This window comes from Hyla sarda, chromosome 9 (genome assembly GCF_029499605.1).
Source record: "Hyla sarda isolate aHylSar1 chromosome 9, aHylSar1.hap1, whole genome shotgun sequence".
NCBI classification, from domain to species: Eukaryota; Metazoa; Chordata; class Amphibia; order Anura; family Hylidae; genus Hyla; species Hyla sarda.
The window spans coordinates 37,347,346-37,370,131 of record NC_079197.1 but is presented as its reverse complement, the minus strand read 5'-3'; the positions used below and the strand labels follow the sequence as shown (position 1 = coordinate 37,370,131).

Here is a 22,786-nt window from a genome sequence, read left to right as displayed (position 1 = left end):
CCTGCCAGGCCAGGAGGAGACCCAAGACTTGTGCGGGGAACAGAACTGTGCCACCTAGTGGCAGTTTTTTCGATCACATTAAAAACATATTGTTATGGTCACGGCAGGTGGTGGATCCTCGAGGCCTGTGTGGATGATGATGTGAGCCATGCCAGTGAGCAGAGTCTAAGGTGCCGCTGGTTTTCACCAGAGCAGCCGGGGCTACGAGGACACAGAGAGGGGGGAGGTGAGTGATGGTCTGGGATTCGCATGCGGGCGTGTCCCGCAATGCAAATCCTAGCCTCGCCGGCAGCGGTGACATGAGCAAAGAACGCTCATGGCCGGCATGTCCGGCCGGAGCGCAGGCGTTACACATAATAAGGGTTGAGAATTTTACAGCAAGTAAATAGCAAAGTGTCTTATAATTACATAAAGAACAATATATTAAAAGTTTAGTTTGGTGAAAGGTACTCTTTTTTTTTTTTTTTTTTTTATAACTGTTTATTTAAGATAATTTTTCATTTAAACATACAGAAAGAGAAAATGAAGGATCAAGTACAACAAGCATGGTCGAGAGAAAGGTACTCTTTAAGTTTGACTGAAATCCCACTAGCATGCATGTCAATACAAGCTGGTTGAAGTTAAGACAATTTACTTGCACACTGTACAGGTTTTTAATGCATTGCAGCTCCCATTTGTTTTTGGGTACAAAATGCACAAAACTCCAGCCTAACTCAAGAATGGCCTGTCCCCCTTAGCTGCATGGATCCTCAATCTAATCCACGTATATGTCAAAGCACAGCAAATACTTGTAATACAGCAGCACAGTTGTGGCGGCTCAGGTAGAGTGCAGATTGAATGACTGGAGAGACCTGTAGGATTGTTAAGCTTTGTAGTCATAATGCTCGTCATGGTCAGGAATTTCCGTGCCAGTAACATCTGGTGGGAAAAAACATCCACTTGTTGCAGTTCCAATCAGCATGGTGCAAGATTTATGACTTGGAGGAAATGCTGCACTAGGCATGGTGCCAGAAATCTAGTGTAAGACTGAAAAAGCCCATGAAGACCTTACAACCTTCTGAACAGACAGTCCCCTTTTACCATCAGTTTTGGAATAGGTTAGAAATACATCTTAGTAAAGAGCCTGGAAAAAACAAAGCTCCTCTTTCCTTGAGAAAGTTCCTAGGTGTATGTGTGTTAGCACTCTCAGCCTTGCCCTGTAGATCCCAGTTACAATGAAGCAACACTAAAAATCTTAAATGTCAAATATTATAAATGACACCCAACAATAGGCCCCACATGGATCCCAGTGGGAGACTGCTCAGTGAAGATTTTATACATGATGGCTCCATCAAGATTGGATGCTGAATACTGACTAGGCCTAAACCTTTATCTCCTCGCATGACCTAGCAGAGAGTAGACAGGCACCCCTGCACCCTTGCCTAAGATAGACTAAACCGGTTCCAAGTCCCTGGGAAGAGTTGGACTAGGGAAATTCCTTTCCCAGATCTTATAGCAGTTTCTACATAGAAACTAAGCTGGGGGAGTCATGTCCATGCATCCTTACATGTCCAATTTCCAGTTGTGGCAGTAAAGAGCGAAAATGTTCTTGCACATCTATAATACCACAGTGTATGCAAAAGTAAAAATGTGACACACATAATAGCATGAAAAACAAGTTTACTGGAACACTACAGTTTGAACAGAACCTATGACAATTCCCTATAAACCATCTTCTAATGGAAAGCTAAGTGCCAAACTATAAAAACATATTTGGTCAAACTGGTGAAGAAATCTGAAAATGTCAACTGATGTCTTTCCCAAGAACAATTACACCTACTTTAGGTCTTAGTGCTGCAGAGTTATTCATGGACTGGAGGAATAACTCTTACGTAGGACATCTTCATCCTAAATTGAGGAAACAAGAATTTCAGTTCCACAAAAGCTAATGTAAAAAATGCTTCCTTTGTTCCATAGTGGTTACAAGTCACTGATATGGACGTCAGTAACCTACTTCCTAACATTGTAGAGATTGTAGGTGGTTGGTTTAGTGGGTGGTTGAATATTGATCACATAAGAGGGTTCATCCTAAATGACTCTAGTCTTTTTTTCACCACTTAGGCTTGTTCACATTACCATCTACCTGTGTTAAAAAATGTCTGTTCACAAACTCATTCGAGACTGTAGCAAATGCCTTTTTTTGGTGGAGAAAAGATGTCGCATGCAGTATTTTTTTCTCCCCCCAAAAAAACGGATTAAAAACGGATGAGCATGTAATGTCACATGTAATTTGCATCCGGTTTGATCCGCTATTCCTTCTGAGCATGCTCAGAAAAACCATGAGCGTGCCTGCTCCCCTACAATATTGCATGCTAAGTAGATGACCATGCTTCAGAGCGTGACAGTCCAGGTGGAAGATTTATTTATATATATATATATATATATATATATATATATATATATATATATATATATATATATAGGGATGTGTGAGGGCTCTTTTTATGTGCCGTTATCTGTAGTTCTTATCACTTCCATTTTTTTGGAATGGGACTTTGTGACTGCCTTGATTACATTTTTTATGGTTTTATCAAACCTCCTCATATACAGCAAATAGGACAATATTAAACACATGTAGGATGTATTTTTTTTTTTTTTTTTGGGGGGGGGGGGTATTTGATTTTTTTTTCTTTTTTCTGATCAAAATAAAGATATAAAGATAGTGCAGTTCATCCAGAATGGCACATCAATGCGGACTGTGGCAAGAAGATTTGCTGTGTCTTTCAGCATATTGTCTAGAGCATGGAGGCGCTACCAGGAGACAGGCCAGTACATCAGGAGATGTGGAAGAGGCCGTAGCAGGGCAACAACCCAGTGGCAGGACGAGTGCAATCCTTGTGCAAGGATGAGCAGGAAGAGCAAGAGGAAGGCATTGATGCTATGGACTGGCCCGCCTGTTTCCCTGACTGGAAATTGTAGGGAGGTCATATGGGCACGTGGAGGCCAAACACACTACTGAGCCTCATTTTGACTTGTTTTAAAGGACATTACATCAATGTTGGATCAGCCTGTAGTGTGGTTTTCCACTTTGATTTGGAGTGTGACTCCATATTCAGACCTCCATGAGTTGATAAATTTGATTTCTGTTGATAATTTTTGTGTGATTTTGTTGTCAGCACATTCATCTATGTAAAGACGATTCATACGATTAGTTCATTCATTCAGATCTATGATGTGTTATCTTAGTGTTCCCTTTGGTGGTCTCCTACACAGGAAATAACATTGCCAGAAAACGTGTTACTCGTAACGTGGGACATTGAGTCATTGTGCTCCAATATTGCTCACAAAGATGGAATCCAGGCAGTGACCTACTTCCTTGAGAAACGGGTGAGTAGAGATGTCAACTTTGACTCATTTTTCATTAAACTTTTGAATTTTGTTCTCAGTCAAAATAATTTTATTCTTGATGGACAATATTATTTGCAGCTTTCCGATACGGCGATGGGTGCATGTTGCCCCCCCCCCCCCTCTTACGCCAATTTGTTTCTCAGGGGTTGGGAGGGGGAGACGTGTATCCATCGCCTTATTTTAGACACGTTTTGCACTGGTTCAGATTCATCAATGACAATTTCTTTTTGTGGCAGGGCTCTAGGCAGGAGAGTGTTGAATTCATTTCCTCCTTGATCAATAACAACTTTAATATTATTTTAACATCTAATATTTTTCCGGTTACAGTGGAATTCCTGGATTTGCAGCTGAGTGTGGCCTATGGATGTCCTGAAACCAAACTGTATCGAAAGACCACAGCAACCAATAGCCTCCTTCATTTCTTCTCCTTTCATCCTCTCCATACATCACAAGGCATGCCAACTGGACAATTTCTCCGGGTAAGACAAAACTGTAGTAATGATCATGATTTCAGACAACAATCTAGATGCTTAACAATGAGATTTCAAGAACAAGGTTACCCAGTATAACTATTTCTAAGGGCTTTCAAAGAACCCAGATGTCTGATAGAAGATCTTTATTAGAACCTGCTCCTAGGAAGACATCAGATGATACAGTCAGATTTGTTTCTACGTATAACAACCAATGGGGCCGTATAAGAAATGTCCTAGATCGGAATTGGAATAAGTTATTGTCGGATGCCTGAGTATGAGACGTGGTTCTAGAGAGACCAGCTCTGGTATCACGGCAGGCCCACAATCTAAGAGACCTGTTGACTAATAGCCATTTTCAGAAACCCTTGAGACGCATTGGGATGGGCTCGAGCCCTGCCGGATCTTTTCCTTGTGGAAACTGCACTGTGAATCCAATGGATAGGAAGGAATTCAAATTAAGAAGATACATGAACTGCAAGACTACACAAGTCATTTATGTAATTATTTGTCCATGCAAGAAAGTGTATGTGGGTCAGATGGGACACCAATTATACAAAAGAATACAGAAACATGTTTCTACTATTGCACTAGCGAAACAGGATAGGAGCTGTAGTACTTACCTCGGTCGCTGGACAATTTCTGGACCATCACCAAGGACTCTCCAACGGCCTACAGGTTATTGGTTTGGAAAGGGTTACCAATAACATTAGAGGAGGATCTATCACAAATCATCATTTACAAGTGGAATCTAGATGGATTTATGAATTCGGGACAGTATCACCCTGTGGGCTGAATGAAGATTTACTACTGTTCTCGGTATTCCTAGGTGAATAAATTAAGCCTTTTTAGCAGGAGAACAGTTTTATGACAACAGTTCTGCTCCTACAAATGTGGAATATGAACCCCAATGGTCAAGGATCTGAGTCTTCTATTTAGGTTAATATGGGTGGATACATTCCGATAGGGGGAGTGGTTTGACACAATATTGAACACTTCATATGGTCACATATTACAGACACGCTTACACACTCATCACACAATTTTTCACATCCTTTTTTGTTTACACATAGTTTAGTATGGCATGATACACAATGACACCTCACATCAATTTATTTCACAGATACTTTATTTTACACATTAATCATATTACATATCATTTCACACATATTTTATTTCACACTCCTTTTTCACACATATATATTCCATTTTCACAAATAATAGTCCATTCACATTTATATTAAGTCACATTTTTTTTACACATAGTATATGCACGTATTAGGTCACCCATCACATGTCACATTTGGCACTTCATTTGTTTGAGTAGTGGGCTGTAGTACACTTGAGGGGTGTAAACACGGATCCGATAATCTTGGGGGTTACTCAGGCCAATACTTCTATAAGAATAATAAATAATAACAATTTTTGTTTTTATTTGCTCAGGTTGATACATGCATGGCAATGTCTCCTTACACTTGTGATTCTTCTTGATAGTTGGATACAGGGACGATTGGTCCAACATTCCTCTAAGCTCTTCTTCTTTGGATACTGGATTCTTTTGCTCCTTCTTGGATGAACCCTGTTGGGATGAGGAATGTTGTTGATACACATTTTTTTGAATTGGTCCCAGAATCCAGGACATGATCGCATCTCTTATCTACAATTTTGGACTCTTTGGGAGCCCCAAATGGGATCTAAAATTTCAAACTCATTTTCTTGATATGTTATGAATGGGCTTCTAATGCTTTAGAAACAAATTTCTTTAGAAACTTGTGAGCTGAATCCATATGGCTCACACATGGCCTACTTATCTTGAACTTTTATTCACCATGAACTTATAATAAGATCTGGATATCTTGATAAACAATTGCCCCTATTTGTGCAATATACTCATGCACTTGACTGTCTTGATTATCATTATTTCTATTTGTTGTTTTTCAGTGTTAACATATTTAAAAATATATTCATAAAATGCATATTCTTGTATACATGACTCTTTTGAATGCAATGGCTGGGAACTTTGCAGATGGGTAGCAGTGTCTAGTACTATATTGTATATAGGACTCTTCCAATTATATTAGGGGGGTACTTTGTGGATGGGTAGTAATTCTTAGCATCATATTTATTTCCAGAATTTTCTAATGGTTGACGTAACGGCGGAATAGCACATATTCGCACATGTGGGTGTTTTTATGGGGGCCTCCAAGACAGTATACTGGATATTATCAGCTATATACTTGGATACATGTGTACACATGGAGACCTTCAACAGCATAATGGGTCAATCATAGTTGTGGGGTAAATTACCCTATAACTTATATGTGGTATGAATTTATGTAGTAATATTTCAGATCCTATTTAAACACCTTTAACTATTTGTGCCCATTTGAAACATTTTTGATTATCCCATGCGCCTACATATGTATATATATATATATATATATATATATATATATATATATATATATATACATATATATATATATATATATATATATATATATATATTTATATATATATATATATATATATATAAATAAATATATATATATATATATATATATATATATATATTTTATTTTTATTTTTTTATTATTTTTTTATTTTATTTTTTTAAAAACAGAGAAATGCCAAATTTATCTTTATTGGGATGCTACCAATTGGAGTGATTATTATTATTATTGATGTATAATTTGAATGCCAATTCTGTAAATTAGATGTTAATGATGCATTATTGTATTTGAGATATATTGGTATCCGGTTACTGGCGTTTATGCAGGCACATATTAGAGCCATTTACATTCATGCATGTGCATACTATACTTGCCGGACCATATAAACTCTCATGTGCTCTATTGAAGAATGGATGCACACTCGCAGGACAAGAGAGATCGGCGTCTGATGTTCGCGCATCACTAATGACGTCTGCTTACCACTAATCATGTGATGCACTTCACTAGCATCGAGTCAGTATATGAATACAATGAGTGCCGGAAGTTACGTCACATTAGCGGCTGGAAGTGGTCTCAGCGTACTGCCGCTGAAAGCGGATGAGGAGCTCCCATCTGCAAGGTATTTCGGCCTAGTTACCAAGTGTATATATATTATGGAGGGTTGACATTTAGCACAAAACCTCTGAGGAAGTCGCCAGGGCAGCGACAGAACGCATGGGGTCCTCTGTGGCCCCATCCTTGGTCGTTATTACCACCAATGTTTTTCTCCTCCAGTCTGGGACGCTTGCTTCTATTGTACCATCCACTATTGCAAGTATCAATTGTGCCTTTGAGTGATACTACGGGATTGTGGTTTTGCATAGGGGAATTATAATCTGCACCTGTTGGCATCATCTTTAGGGATTTGTGTAATTTTTTTTTTTCACATAGCACTTTATAATAATTTCCCCACTACTGCTTTGTATTTACTGTTATTCTCATAGCAGGGCACATGATATCTCTAGGCATGTATTTATATAAACCAAATTTTTAGCAAGACATATTGTATTATTCGCTGGAGTGTTGTCCATTATTTTTTGTTGTTTCTGAGGACGGGTGCCAATTTCTAGGTAGGGGGTTCATGGCCCTCCCTAAGGTTGTTTTTATCATGCTCTTATCTGCCATTTTTAATTGTTTTAAAATTTTCCCTCACCCACGTGATAATTGTTTCTGTACAAGAATTTTTGTGTAATGAAGATTAAAATAACTGTATTACTATGGTGTGCTGCTGAGTTTCACTGTTCCATTTTCATGCTAGTTTAAACTTCCCAGAATTTGTCTGCGATGCTGATCAATTGCTGTGATGAAGGCTGTGGCATGAAATCCTTTTGCAGACAGTCCCACAGAGCCTTGCACGTGTCCCACACAATGTAGAAGATTGTTGACTTCCCCAGGCAAAACTGGAAGTGGAGGGAGACAAAGCTTTCTCCAGTGGACAGGTAGCAGAAAAAAGATTTTAAAAAACATGAGTATGTATACACAAATTTCTAAGGCAACACAAATTACACTTGCTAAGGAATACATATGTCAAGGTGGCAATAAGGCACTCTTCCAGAGAAATACTGATATTGGATCCTCCCTCTGTACTAGGGAAAAATTGTCTAACACATTTTGGGGGGCTTTTTCTCCTTATGACCCCTTATGAAAAATCCTCCCTGACCCTAAGTCTGGAAATCAGAATAAATCCCTGGATCAATGGACCTACTCCAGAATCTAGTGAATATAACCTGTAATGTTATCACTCTCCAGGCCCGTTATGAATGCTATTATTGAGTTCACCATAACCACTTTCTCTGTCAAAGAGTGCCATAGGCTCACTGCCCTAACAGTAAAGAACCCCCATCTGTGCTGGTGTAGAAACCTTCTTTCCTCTAACCATAGAGTAGTGTTTCCCAACCAGTGTGAAAAACTACAATTCTCAGCATGTCTGAAGAGCCAAAGGTTCCCCGTACATGTAGAAGGTGGGAATGATCTCTGTTCTGCCTCCTGAATTACTGATACATAGTTATTAGGTAGCCACTACGCCTTCTTTTTTCTAAACTACATAACCCTAATTCTGATAATCTTTCTGAGTACAGTAGTTAGCACATAATCACAGATACAGTATAAAGTAATAACACATTAACTTATAATGATTGGATACAATAAACAACCAAAAGAAAAGCAGAAATCAAGAAACCCTCATTAAGGCTAAGGGGGCTTCTACTAGCAAGCCTGAAGACCACCTGGATTATTCTTGTAGTAACATTTTGCCAATATTCCCTTTACGTTGGCCCAGGAATTTTGGGCAAACACCTCAAAAACGGAGTTAAGATTTTGATCACTATGAATTATTCTCATTTGTCTCAGTAAAGGCATGTCACACTTAATGTGATCGTACTTAGGTGTTTAGAGATCCTTCTTTTGAATCCTTGTGTTGTCTTAACATATTTTTTGGGCACCCACATATATGATGTTCTTTGGTTGAACAGTTAATAAACTTTCTAATCTGATACTAGCATCCATCTAAGGGTTTACAAAACTCCTTCAATTTGGGTAAGTATGTACAAAGTTTACAATGACCGCACGGAAAGGAACCTATTATAGAGGCCTCCGGCCGTTATTGACCCCCCCCCCCCCTCCTTCCTTACATAAAAATACCACTCATCTTCCCTTCATTCCCGCACTGACACCAGAGCCTCCTCTACCTCTTCTGGACATCTCCTTAACTCTGCATGGCCTCTGCCCAGATACAGTAGTGGAGCAGGGATTAATATGCCCTGCTCCTGTACATAGATGTGCTGTTGTATATATTGTACAAGTTATTTGGGGGCAGGGCTCATAATAAAGTAATATATAGGGAGAGAATACTGATGAGATGTACTATTCCCTCTAAGATGTTTGTTCTGTAAATTATAGTGTTAAATTTTGAACCCTGTAAATAGGTAGAGTTGCTAATGTGCTCATTATCCATACGACCAAAAACGTGCATCCATGTCCATCCTGGACATTTCACACATTTGCTTGATTCAGTGTCACTAGGATGCTCATGCATTTTCACGTGGAATTTGCAGAAACATTGAAATGGTTCAATCGTTCTGTGGATGCCGGAATTGGGATTTCCACTGCAGAAATTTTGTCAGGTGCACGGTGCAGCAGAATCCCATTGAAATCAATGGGACTCTGCTGCAATAGAATATCCCCACAGAATTCCGCTTGGAAATTCCACAATTTTTTTTTAACATTTCCTTTTCAGAATGCAGAACTTAAAGAGTACCAATCATGATTTAAACTCTCCCTAATCCCCCCCCCCCCCATCTGTCCCTGACTCTCACTGACACAATCCATGTTGTTTTTTTTTCCATTCAAAACCCCCTCTTTGTACCTGATTTATTGTCTTCTTGGCTGCTCATTCAACTGTCCTAGTGTGAGGGAGGGAAGGGGGCATCGCTGTGATCCCAGCATGGCCGGCAGCTCTGAATCTTCTCCTTCTGTTTACAACTGCACATGCAGAGAGAAGAAAGATCAGAGCTCAGATAGTAAAATGAATGAGGGCATGCAGTAAGGTAGAGTCTGATTGACAGGCAGGGAGCAGCGCGGAGCTTGTCTGTGTCCCAGCTGCATTCTGAGATTTTGGACTCCAGCATGAGTCTAAAATCTATAAAAAAGGCTTGTGGCCAGGACTGGTAGGGATATGTAAGAGAAAGAAGCATATATCTTAATAACATGCAATTGGAAATTTATTCTGCATACATTAATCTATAATATATCAAAAGTTTTTTTGATGAAAGGTACCCTTTAAAGAAAACACTATAAGGGACATACTATATAACAAAAGTCACATGTCTGTAACAATCCAAATAAAAAGAGGATCGGAAGAAATGGGAGGCCCCCAGAGCAAAACTTCAAGTGCCATAGCAAAGGGGATGAATATTTATGTCCATGAAATGTTTAATACAGATTAATGGAGGGGATAGACATGTTTTCATTTCAGCATAAGGCTTCAACAAAACAAAATGTAGAAAAACATAAAACAAGGGCTTGAATATAGAAAAGCTTGTATTTATTTTATGTCCAAAAATACTCCTACACATAACAGCAGTCCAAGCTATTATGTTACCTTTGGGAGAAAGTGAATTGGTGCCATATAAGAGATGGAATTACCATAGAATCAGTAGAGACTGACATACTGAAAGAAATAGCACTCTATTTGTGATCACAGGGCTTAGTGCTGCCTACACACTTTGTTTTACAAATACACACCCCACGAAAGACCGGCTACTTTGCAGCATTCCATTCATAGACATTAGTTTCATAGAGATAGGTAGTTTTTGAGATCATTAAAGGGGTACTTCCGTAGAAAACAATTTCCTTTTAAATCAACTGGTGCCAGAAAGTTAAACAGATTTGTAAATTACTGAAAAATAATTGAATAGTAAGTGCTGTATTAAACACACAAGTTACAAACTGACCTGTAGATAGTACGGTTGCTGATAAAAATCGGTGGTTGCGGTGTAAGTGTAATGATCCCACAGCAATGCTGTTACAGCGCGATCGCTGTGTACTGTAGTGAAGGAGGTACCGCTCTGCAGATACGTGGGCTCCCTGAAGTGGTGTTCCAGAGGTTGCAAGTGGTTCTTACTGAATTGACTCCCGGATGTAGCGGGTTACTTCTTTTAATGTTGTTTCCCGGAGTGTCACTTTATGAAGGGTCCGGTCTCTAGGAAGGAGCGTGGATTGCAGTGGGAGCGCGCCCCAGTCGGTGGCGCCTCTACCAACTTGCACGCACGCTACGATCAGGTTAAGGTTCCGACTGAGTGTGTTGTGAGTGACGTCACTATGGTATCCTCAGCAGTCCACAAGGCTATCAACGTACGTTTTGGAAGTCTCGGCTTCCTTCGTCCGTCTGTGGTCAGACAGAAAAGAAATTCAAAAAGAAAAGAACTTCCTGTGGAGCATACAGCAGCTGAAAAGTATTGGATGGATTAAGATTTTTAAATAGAAGTAATTTACCAATCTGTTTATCTTTCTGGCCCCAGTTTATTTAAAAAGCCTTTTTCCACCGGAGTACCCCTTTAAAATGCCCATTCAAGCTTCATAAATTTGTAGTATTCCCATTAAATGGCCACTGTCAGAATCAAACACTTTTTATATGCTGTATATCTTGGCAAAGCATTAACCTTTCTAATATACTTCATAAGAACATTTTATCTCCTTTTTTATAGACATCATGGCCTATAAAAAAGACAACTAGGGGGTCTCCATTCCATCCAAAACATAGTCTTTTCCAGCTGCAGCAACATCTCTGTCCCTGCTGAAGCACAGGCTAGGACAGAAATGTCCAGTAAGTGAGGGCGGGACCAGCATTCCTCTGTGCTTACTCTGAAAACAGAGAGGAAAGGGTAACAGAGCAGCCTGCAGTGATTGGATGAAAATATCCAACACAGCACAGCAGACTCAGGGAGGAAGCGAATGTATGGTCAGTGATGACGAGCACTGCAAAACATACTGAAGGCAGAAGAATATCAAAAGGGCAAGTTTTCTTTTGGCCAGTTACAGAATGTATCTATACATTTGGAAAAATATGTCACCTGTGTGACTTGGAACAAGGCTTGGTCATTGGTATTAGACTCGTAGGGGCCAGGATTTCAGAAACTGCCAATATTGTGGGTTCTCTTGTGTTTGTAGAGATGATGCCAAAAAGGGTAAAATGAAGGAAATCCTTGATTGGTTGCTATAGGCAAACCACTCCAGTTATTGTTTTGGAAAGATTGATAAATATGGACCTAACTGTATGCAGGGACTTTTTTTGTTGTTGCAATTAATGTGTATGGATATATATGAGGGAGAAAAACGAAGTGATCCAGCACTTGGAAAACAGCAAGCTTTATTTTTCAAATCTTCATAAAATGGTACAAGACCATGACACTTCACATGTTCTGAGGTTTCTTTGGATATATATGTGGGTGTAGCTGTGCTGGGGGTAGTGGGTACAGGTGTTGTAGACTTTTAGTATTATGTATGTATTTAAAGCAGAGCTTTGTATGTGGGAAGGTATTGAAGAACTATGTGTGGGTGTACTGGAGCATGGAGAGTGCTTGCATGCTGATGACAACCATATTGTGAACATGAAGCAGAGGAAGGTACTGGTTAGCCACGCTCATAGACCCTCACTATAAGGCCAAAATTGGTGAATTTTCTCCATCTTCCTAGAGGGGGGTAAAATTAGCATTCAATGAAGAGAAGCTATGCAGCCAGCTTGCCATGAATTTCAAATGGCAGACCTGCGGACCAGGGGGGCTACTCTCCGCTTACCAGTCAGTGCTCCAACACCCCCGACACAGCAACCGCTCTAACAGGTATCGGCAGCAGCCAATTCAATTTTTTTTTTTTTTTTTAGTTCTTTATTTTTATCTAAGCAAATTAACTTTTTATTACAGAGAACAAAGTGTTGACATCCATTAGGCCGACCTGACAGATCAGTGATCACCAGCGAAGGATGGTTCACCTCATCACCTCAACAACCAGTTTTAGTCATACCTGGGCAGGGCCTTTTCTTCACAGATGCAGTGAGCCCAAAACCCAACTTCAGCAGATTGGACCATTGATAAAAACTGTCCCAGTTTACCAGGGTTGCACTGTCTTGTCCATACTCCAGTGTAGCTTTAAAGAGGTAAACAAGAGTGTCCACCAAAACTGGAAAAACTCATGTTTGTTAAAATGAATATTTTTTTATTACAAAAAAAAATAAAAATACACTAGTGCAATATGTTTCTGAACAAGCAGTTAGTTATCACAGGTACCATCATATAACCATAGAAATATGTGTGGCCATAACTTTTACATTAACTTAGCCTTCAGTTAATGAACATTTTCGGTTTGTTCAAAACTACTTTAGCCATAGACTACATTTTGGAGGAAATTCGATGACCCGGCAGAAAATTACTTTTGTATTGGGCCAAAATAAACCTACAAACCCAACCAACCGGAAAAGGGATGCAGCCTCTGGCAAAGGGGCACAGCCAACCAAAAGTGGCTATGGTCACCTGGAAAAGGGGTACGTTCTCATAACCCGGACTATTTACTATTGAACTTACAGAAAATCCTATGAATAAATGGCTTGAAATTTCCACCAAGAAAAAGCTGGTCAGAACTTTCCAGACCTGTGAATCCCCACGGTGAATAAGAGTGGAATCATGCAAGTCTGAGACAACATTTCACACTAGTAAAAACTTAACACTAGTAAAAAATGAGGGCCAATGTATTTGCTAAAGCCGCACAACACCACTGCTCTTCCCCATCTTTTTTTTCCCTGCTTTTCCCCACCTGTGCCTTTGTGAAAAACTGACACACTTGAATTCTTCACAATTAGGCAATGTGTTAATTGAACTCACAAAGTGTTTTTTTTTACCAAGCATATGTGTGCACCACTAGTCACGCTTGACTCTAAGGCGATTACATAATGTGTTTTTTGAATTTACAAAAAATATATATTTTTAATTTTGAGCTGTATGCAGTGCATTATTGGCCCATCTAAGGTCATGGGAGCCTCCTGTTCCCAAAGAACTCTGGGCTACCATGTCTCTCCCTCCTTTGCCTATTCTCGCATGACGCTTATGCCACGCTACCATGTTTGGCCTTCGTGAATATTTCTTAAAGTTCTGATCAAACTCCAGTTTTAGGTTCCAGTTCACTCAACACTCTCCGCAGCATATGACTCCATAACAAACATAAATACTGTCTCCAACACATTTTCAAGGACACATCAAGCGCAATAGTGCTAATAAATAAAAATACTGCCTTCAAACTGAGACTAATGATAAATATTATAATAAAAATTAATAGGAACTCACCCAAATCAGAACACTTTGAAAGACTGAAGAAAAACCATACCATTAGGCAGCATGTTCTGGATCACAACTCCCGACCCTATACTATGACAACAGTACATGTTGCATTAGAGACAAGTGTCTGACTTAGCTTTTATACAACCATGGGCTGCATTCTCCAGCAAATTCCACATCTATAGGTTAGTAAGAACTCTATTTGGACATGCTTCCTAAAATATACCCTACTATTGAAAAGTGTAGAAGAGCTGTAGTGATAGTGTAGTAACAGTTAAAGGGGTTCTCCACCCCTAGACATCTTGTCCCCCTCAATCGCACCCCAGACATCCGATGCACAGAGCAAACTTTGCTCCTTGCCGGATGACTGGCAATGCGGGGCAGAGGCTCTTGACATCACAGTCACGCCCCACTCGTGACATCACGGCCACGACCACATAATGCAAGTCTATGGGAGGAGGTGTGGCGGCCATCATGCCCCCTCCCATAGACTTGCATTGAGGGGTCGTGGCTGTGACATCACGCGCAGGACGTGACCGTGATGTCACGAGCCTCCGGCGCTGCACACAATGCTCTAAACGATCTCCGGGTGCCGCAGGGAGATCTCAGGGGTCCCCAGCAGCGGGACCCCTCCGAGCAGATATCTTATCCCCTATTCTTTGGATAGAGGATAAGATGTCTCGGGGCGAAGTACCCCTTTATTACCTTAAAGGGCAAATGATAAACAAATGACATAAAATACAAATGTGGATCGGTGTTGTTTAGGCTATGAACTGGTCTACTGTGCTGCATAGACATAGTCATCATTGCATATGATAAGAAATTGTTGAAGGGGTCGGGATGCATTATAGAATTGAATAATATAAGTTGATGCAGGAATTTATTGTCATTGCCATATTGAGAATTTTTTTTTTTATCCTATAAGGAAAATTGGGTACTGCCTCATACATCTATGTTCAGACAAGGGAATGTCCGCACGACTCTGTACAGAAATTCCGCAAACAGTTGAGTCTCAGCTGAACAGACCGGCACTACATGGCAGTGCATTTCCGTGTGGCAGTGCATTTCCGCATTCCAATGCGGTATTCTGCACAGAAATTCCATAATGTGAACATGGCCTTAGGGTTTGTTACTATATGGGACTAAATAAACATTTTTTTTTTTTTTCGGCTTTACTGTGTTGGTGTGCATCCAAACTACAGCAAAGTAACCCATTTCAGATAATCTAAGGAGGACGTGTATGTGGGATTGAATGGTGCAGACAAATACAAGTGCTGAGGTAACTGAGCTTGTCAATACAGCAGAGCTAATACTGTCCTTTGGCATTACATGTCAGGATGATATTACAGAACTATGGATGGTAGATGATTATGCACATGATGCACATGAGAAATAAATGACAAATTCAGCTCAACTATATTTGTACATTGCTTATTCATGTTGTATTTGAACAATAGAAATGGGAAGATTTGATTTATGCGAGCTGTATTCATGAGTTAGTAATTTTAAATCATGACATCCTTTTTTGCCTTACTCTGCTGTGACTATTTCATTTGTTGGCTGGCCTTTTCTGCTTGGTATTATACTGTTGCCTGGATCGCATGTGGATTATAATGCATTGTGGTACTGTCACATTAATTATATACATTTGTAAAGAAAGGCAAAGTCCTACCAAACATATATGGATCTGAAGTTGATCTGAAGTGTCATTTTTTTTCAAAGGTAGCACTAGTACTCTGATTCTGCAGGATCCCTGTGCTCCTCCCCAGGTCACCCATATGACATGTCGGTCTCTGGTAAATGGTGCTGCCATAGGCTTGTAAAGTTAAAGGCCTTTTCCCAACATTAAAGAGATTTTCTATGGAAAACACATTTTTGTCATATGCTATTTCCCCAGAAAACAACTTTAAAATGTATCGTCTGTTCACAAAATAAGGGCTAAGTATCTGATCAGTGGGGGTATGAGTGCTGTAGTGCACATGCCTGTTAAATTCACTTACTAAAGGACTTCTCACTTGACTATCTTTGGATTTCCCATAGTGAGTTAATTAAGTGGAAGCCAAGCGTGCATGTGGGCGCTCTATTCACTCCATGCATAAGGGACCCCCCATTCTCATGAATAGCGGGATCCGAGTAGTCTTATTGTGATCAGATACAGTGGTCCCTCGACATACCATGGCCCCGACATACGATGATTTCAATTAACGATGTTGAATGTGGCATCAACTTACGATGCCTCTCGCAGTCGGGGGCCACCCTGAAAAACAGTTCTCTGGCAACACTGACTGCTGCAGCTGTCGCCAGGATGTTTGATCTACCCCGCTGGACTGTTTTGAGGCTGCCAGTACTCACCTGTCCCCGCAGAGGCCTTCAGTGCGGCACACTTGTAGTCTGATCCACGCTTCCTGAGGTGCTACGTCCCGGCATTACGTCTTGGCGCTATGTCCCGGTGCTACGTCCCGTCACCACTACGTCCTGCCACCCCTGCATCCAATCAGCGCTGACCTGCTCATCCCTCACACACTAGGGGTCCGAATGGACCTCCAGTGTGCACAGGACTGCCATCAGAAATTTTGGGGCCCCTTACATGGTTCAAGGCCTGGGCCCCCCTCATGTGGTTCAGAAAGGAAGTAAGAAGAAAATATCACCATACATATTACCGCCATACTGTTACTGACCAAATCCTGTATACTGACTAATATTACCAATAATACCAGTATACAGGGAGGAATATTATCACAATATATATTACCATATTAGTGTTACTGACCAAATTCTGTATACTGACCAATATTACCTATAATACCAGTAAATAGGGAGGAATATTATTACCATCATACTGTTACTGACCAAATCCTGTTTACTGAGACCATTACTTACATTACCAGTATACAAGGAGGAATATTATCCCTATACATATTACCAGCATACTGCAATCCAAAGGAAAGGCCAGCAATATTAACCCAGTCCTAAGTTGTGCAAGCAACAAGCCAGCTTGCCAGGCTGGAACAGTAATTAACATCTAAAATCACAGCACAACTTCAAGGATCCACAAACAAACAGTACTTGATAAAGACATTGCCGAAACGTTGCACTGTTTGTTACATGGTGCAATAAAATTTCAGCCCTGATTTGAAAGACTGGATCCCTGGAGTTGTGCTGTAATTTTGCTTTTGGATGTATATCGCCATCATAATGTCAGAGAGAGACAAAGGGTGGCCCAGCACTAACAGAACTAAGGCTATAACATCAATAGAAAAATGCAGCGGTGGAGTGCATAGGCAACGCTGTATGTAACGCTGATATCGGCGGTGCAAAGTCCAGATACAAAGATGCACATGGATACTGAGAAAAGGAGGACTGCACTCACCGGGTTTCAACGAAGCTTTATTTCGGCATTCCAGACATCAGGAGCAGGTGTACAGAGGGAGGCGGGGGACGTGGACCGGGACAGACTGTTTCACACTGGTAACAGCGCTTCTTCAAGCCAGTATACAATTACTGCATCACCTGTGACTCCATATATAGGCGTCACGGTGGGCGGTACTCATGTTTCATGTCAAAACAAACTGAAAACAGGATCAAAACAACACCAACACCGCCTCTCTCATCTGAACCTTACATCTCCCCAAGTTAAAGCCTTTCAGCATCTCATGCCAAACCATGACCTGATCGTTAAGCCTGCCGATAAAGGCGGCGCAATAGTTATTATTGACAGAATCACGTACATCACTGAAGCACACAGACAATTATAGGACACGACTACATATTTACCACTAACCCGAGACCACAAAAAAGATATTGAAACCAAACTAATAACCATCCTTGACCATGCCCTCCACAACCATGTCATTGATCAGCCCCTTTATGACTACATCAACGTACAATTTATCATCACCATCATCCTCTAACTTCTCCCTAAAATCCACAAATTTCTACACAACCCCCCTGGCAGACCCATTGTGTAAGGGAGGGAATCTATCACTAGTCACCCTTCTGTCTTCCTTCACCATATTCTCCATACTTATGCTATTCGATCCCACTCATTTCTGAGAGACACCTCTGACTTCCTTCAAAAACTTGAATCCATCACTTTGCCAACTTCTGTTATTCTAGCTACACTTGACATTGTAAGTCTATATACATCCATATCTTACCATCTGGGACTACAAACCGTCCGCAACTGCATCACCCCTGATTTATCTCCAGAAAAAACTACCATCATCCTACAACTTCTCAACTTTGTACTCTCTAATAACTACTTCACTTTTAATGACACTTTCTATACACAGATGTTTGGGACAGCTATTGGGACTAATGTTGCACCTACTAATGGAAAAATCTTTGTGGCATCACTGGAGGACGCGTACGTCTATATGTCCCACCACTTCAGCCAGGTGCTGGGGTGGTGGAGATACATAGACGATGTGTTCCTTATCTGGACCGGCTCTCTATTATCTCTTTATGACTTTCATCAATTTCTCAACACCATCACGGATCAAATCCAATTCACCCTTCACCCTTCCTCTGACTCAGTACAGTTTCTAGCCACCAATGTATTGATCTCTGACAATAAACTTCATACCACTCTCTATACCAAACCCACCGACGGCAACTCTACCGCCCATTTCTCCAGCAACCATCCACGCCCCATGCTTAAGTCACTCCCCTACAGTCAGATGCTACAAGCCCAAAGAAAAGTCAGTATCAATGAACATGTTAAAACTACACTGAACAAGATGGCCACCATCTTCATTCAAAGAGGATACCACAGAAAGCTAGTATCCTCCTGCCATTCTAGAGTAATGGCGTTAGACTGCAGTTCCCTGATCCACCACTTCAAACCCCCCCACAAAATTCATGAGGATCCCCTGATGTACCTACGTACAATGACCAATCTTCTGCCATAGCCAACATCATACGCAAACATTGGCCCATTCTCTCTCAATCCTTCCCCTCCTTTCGCAAATTTCAATCCCTCCCTCTGATGTCACACAAACAAGCAGCTAATATACTTGACAAACTTGTCAAGTCTGACATATCCACTAAACCAGCCTCCTCCCAATGTTACCTAACAGTGCAGGCCAAGGGTTCCTACCCTTGCTGTAACTGTGTCAACTGTCCACAAATAGTTAAAGGCACCTATTTCACACTTCCAGCTACAGGCAAACAATTTCCCATCAAATATTACCTCACAAGTTCTTCCTGGTTTGTGATTTATATCCTACTCTGCCCATGCAAACTCCTATACGTGGGAGAGACTACAGGAGAATTTAAAATCAAGATGAACCAACACTGTTACACCATCCATAAATCCAGGGCAGACTTAACAGTCTCCAAACACTTCATGGAGGCCGGTCATTCCGAACGGGACCTGAACTTTATTCTCATTAATCACATCCCCCCACCGAAAAGAGGTGGGGATCGCACTACGTTACTTTTGAAACAAGATCTTATATGGATCCATAAACTTAATTCTTTACAGCCACAAGGCCTAAATGTGGACTTTACAATTCCTCATAACCTTACTCAACCTCATTTGTGCAGTTAGCGGTAGATTTCCCTTCAGTTAGATAGGTTGGACCTTTTTCATGTTTATTTTTAACTTTTTTCTTCCCTTCCCTTCCCCTCTAAAGATGGCACTGTAACCCCACTCACACTTGGAGACTCTTCCCTTCACCCTTTCTGGCTTCAGTTAGAGGATCGGTTCTAATCATCCACCTTTCCACTGTCTGCCATTGCCAACCAGCCACACAGCAGACACCACACTACCAAGAGTACAAGTTGGTGTCACGGGACTCTTGAATTGCTAGCCCATGGCTTTGTATTTTGCTCTACTCTGCCATTTATTGCATTCTTCCACTTTTCCATCTGGCCACACACATTCCTCCTCTCAGGTGACTGTATGTATGTTGTGTGGATGACGGGGGTGGGACCAATCCGTGGCCCCTGGTGGCAGCAGTGTCATGTTGGTGGGCCCACGTTGCCTGCTATGCGGACTAGCGGTTCCTCTGCCAGCTATCCCTCGGCCACGTCATAGGCGCAAATGTGGGGTGGCCGCCTTCGCCCCTCGGGGCCAGGAGCCCATTCTCTGCATGTATGCATTGATTGATTGTCACCCTACAGGACTAATTCCTGTCCTGTTATTCCCATGTTACCCACCTGGCTCTGGCCTTATACAGTATCCACCCAGCTATTTGTTATGCCATTACACTACATTCATTCACTTTCTGGCTTGTTTGCCAGGTTACAACACGGCTGACCGCATTCCTCTGCAGCACTGAGGCTGCCCAACTAGTTGCCTGGCATACCCATTTTTTCATCGGCACTGCTGCGCTATTTGCATGTGCGCCATGCGAATTTGCGCATGCGCGGATTTGCGCGTGCGCATGGGCAAAATATCTCTTCCAAGTCCTTGTGCTCTACAATCCTCCAGACACAGGCGCAGTACAGTCAATGCCTCCACATCATGGTGCCGATGGCTTACTCCTCCACATGAGCTCTCCCTATCCAGCACCGCCCCTAGTTTGTTTTTACTCATTATTGCACTGTACACTACTATGGCACTCCCCTCTGGGGTTGACACACTGTGTACCTATGTATTTGCATATGCATCATCTAATGTATGATCCACCTGCATGTCATTTATCTATTTACCAATCACGTTTGTGCATATATATATATATATATATATATATATATATATATATATACAAGCCCTCCACCCTCATGTTGCTTGGTAATGGCCAGCCGTGTTCTGATGGAATAAAGCTATTCCTCACCTCATCTGTGGGTGCTATGATTGACTTTTGCTCTAGATAGATAGATAACAGTCCAGGATGTGCGGCACATCAAAGTAGAAGGTTGGTGCAAGCAGTATTGTAGCCTAGGTCAAGAGCCTTCAGGTATCCACAAAAACAGAGGTGAACTGCAGTACACAAAATGTAGTGAAGTCAAGTAGCTTTATTCCATTCCAACATAGCAACGTTTTAGCTGCCCACGTGGCCTTATTCAAGCACGAAAAAGGCCACATGGGCAGATAAAATGTTGCTATTTTGGATTTGAATAAAGCTACTTGACTTTACCACATTTTTTGTACTGCAATTCACCTCTGTTTTTGTAGAGAGATAGATAGATAGGTGTTTTCCAAATAGGCTGCCTCAAACTGTTGCAAAACAACAACTCCCAGCATGCCCACACAGCCAAAAGCATGATGGGAGTTGTAGTTTTGCAACAGCTGGAGGCCCCCTGGTTGAGAAACAAAGAAATTGAGGTAAATAGGCACTATCTCATTGTTTCTCAACCAAGTTGCCTGCAGCTGTTGCAAAACTACAACTCCCAGCATGCCCACACAGCAAAAGGCATGCTGGGAGTTGTAGTTTTGCAACAGCTAAATGCACTCTGGTTGAGAAACAATAAGATGGGAGTAAATAGGTACTATATCATTGTTTCTCAGCCAAGGTGCTTTCAGCTGTTGCATGAGATAGTACCTATTTACCTTCCACTAATCCCCAAATTGCAACCCCCTCCCCAGAAAGTTACTTAGTTTGATGGGCAGAACCCAGCTGTGAGCATGGGAAGTCTTTCTCATCTCAGTAGCCATAGGGTGTCAGGTTAGTAGGAAACACAGCTCCACCAATAGTGTGAGGGGAGAGGAGGGGCGTCCTTCTCTGCTCTCCTCTCCTGTCGTCCTAGTCTCCTCTGAGCGGCCCCTGCGCTGATATTACAGGGCCTGCATGCCGCAGATTTAAAGTAAAAATGTCTCTGGCAGCGGTGAGCACCCTCTGTCCGCCCCTGGGAGTAGGAGACCTCTTTAAATAGCAGTCTCCTGCTTCTGTGGTGGGGCTGCAGGCTGCTGCAGGGGAGTGCAGCTGGGGCCCAGGCCTCCTGCGAGCTCGGGCCCCCTATTGGAGTACTGGCTATACCCCCCTGAGTGTGCGCGACAATACGGTAAGTAAAATGCACACACTAAATACATTAAATAAAATACACCCCATTGTTCATGTTTCCCAACCAGTGTGCCTCCAGCAGTTGCAAAACTACAACTCACAGCATGCTTAGACAGTCAATGGCTGTCCGGGCATGCTGGGAGTTGTGATTTTGCAACAGCTGGAGGCACACAGGTTTGTTAAACACTCCCCTACACTCAACATACAATTGTTACCCCAGAACCAATTACCAGTTTTCCATAGACATATGTACTAAACATATGATGGTTTCATCATACAATGGTCCTCCTAGAACCAATTATCATGTTTAGGGACCACTATACTTAGCATTTTAAAATGTTTATGAAACCACACTGTAAAAGACATAAACATAAAAAAATGACAAAGTCCAGAATTGGTGATTTTTGGTCACTTATTATACCAGAATAAAAACAATAGAAAAAGTTCCATTAAAAAACTTATAAAATACAGATCACTGCATAAAAAAATGATATCTCATACAGCTCCATATATGGAAAAATAAGATTTATAGGGGTCAGAAGAGGACAATTTTAAGCATACAATTGTTTTTTAATAAAAAGTTACAATTTTTAAAAAGCAGGAACAGAAATGAACTATAAAAATTAGTTAGTACAAAGTGCAAATTGGTCCCGCATAAAACAAGC

General features: G+C 41.2%; 1 long non-coding RNA gene across 2 annotated transcripts in view; it reads right to left on the bottom strand.

Annotated features, from left to right (window-relative positions):
* Window positions 1–5,021: 5,021 nt before the first annotated feature.
* The window catches only part of LOC130291219 (uncharacterized), a 96,086-nt gene continuing 78,321 nt past the window's right edge, over window positions 5,022–22,786 (bottom strand). The window contains exons 2-4 of one of the 2 annotated variants that reach the window (XR_008847827.1): window positions 9,714–9,829; window positions 7,566–7,775; window positions 5,022–5,436 (exon numbers count right to left, since the gene is read on the bottom strand). This is a non-coding gene — a long non-coding RNA (uncharacterized LOC130291219). The remainder of the gene's footprint in view (window positions 5,437–7,565; window positions 7,776–9,713; window positions 9,830–22,786) is intronic. The other variant, XR_008847828.1, reaches the window with a different exon arrangement.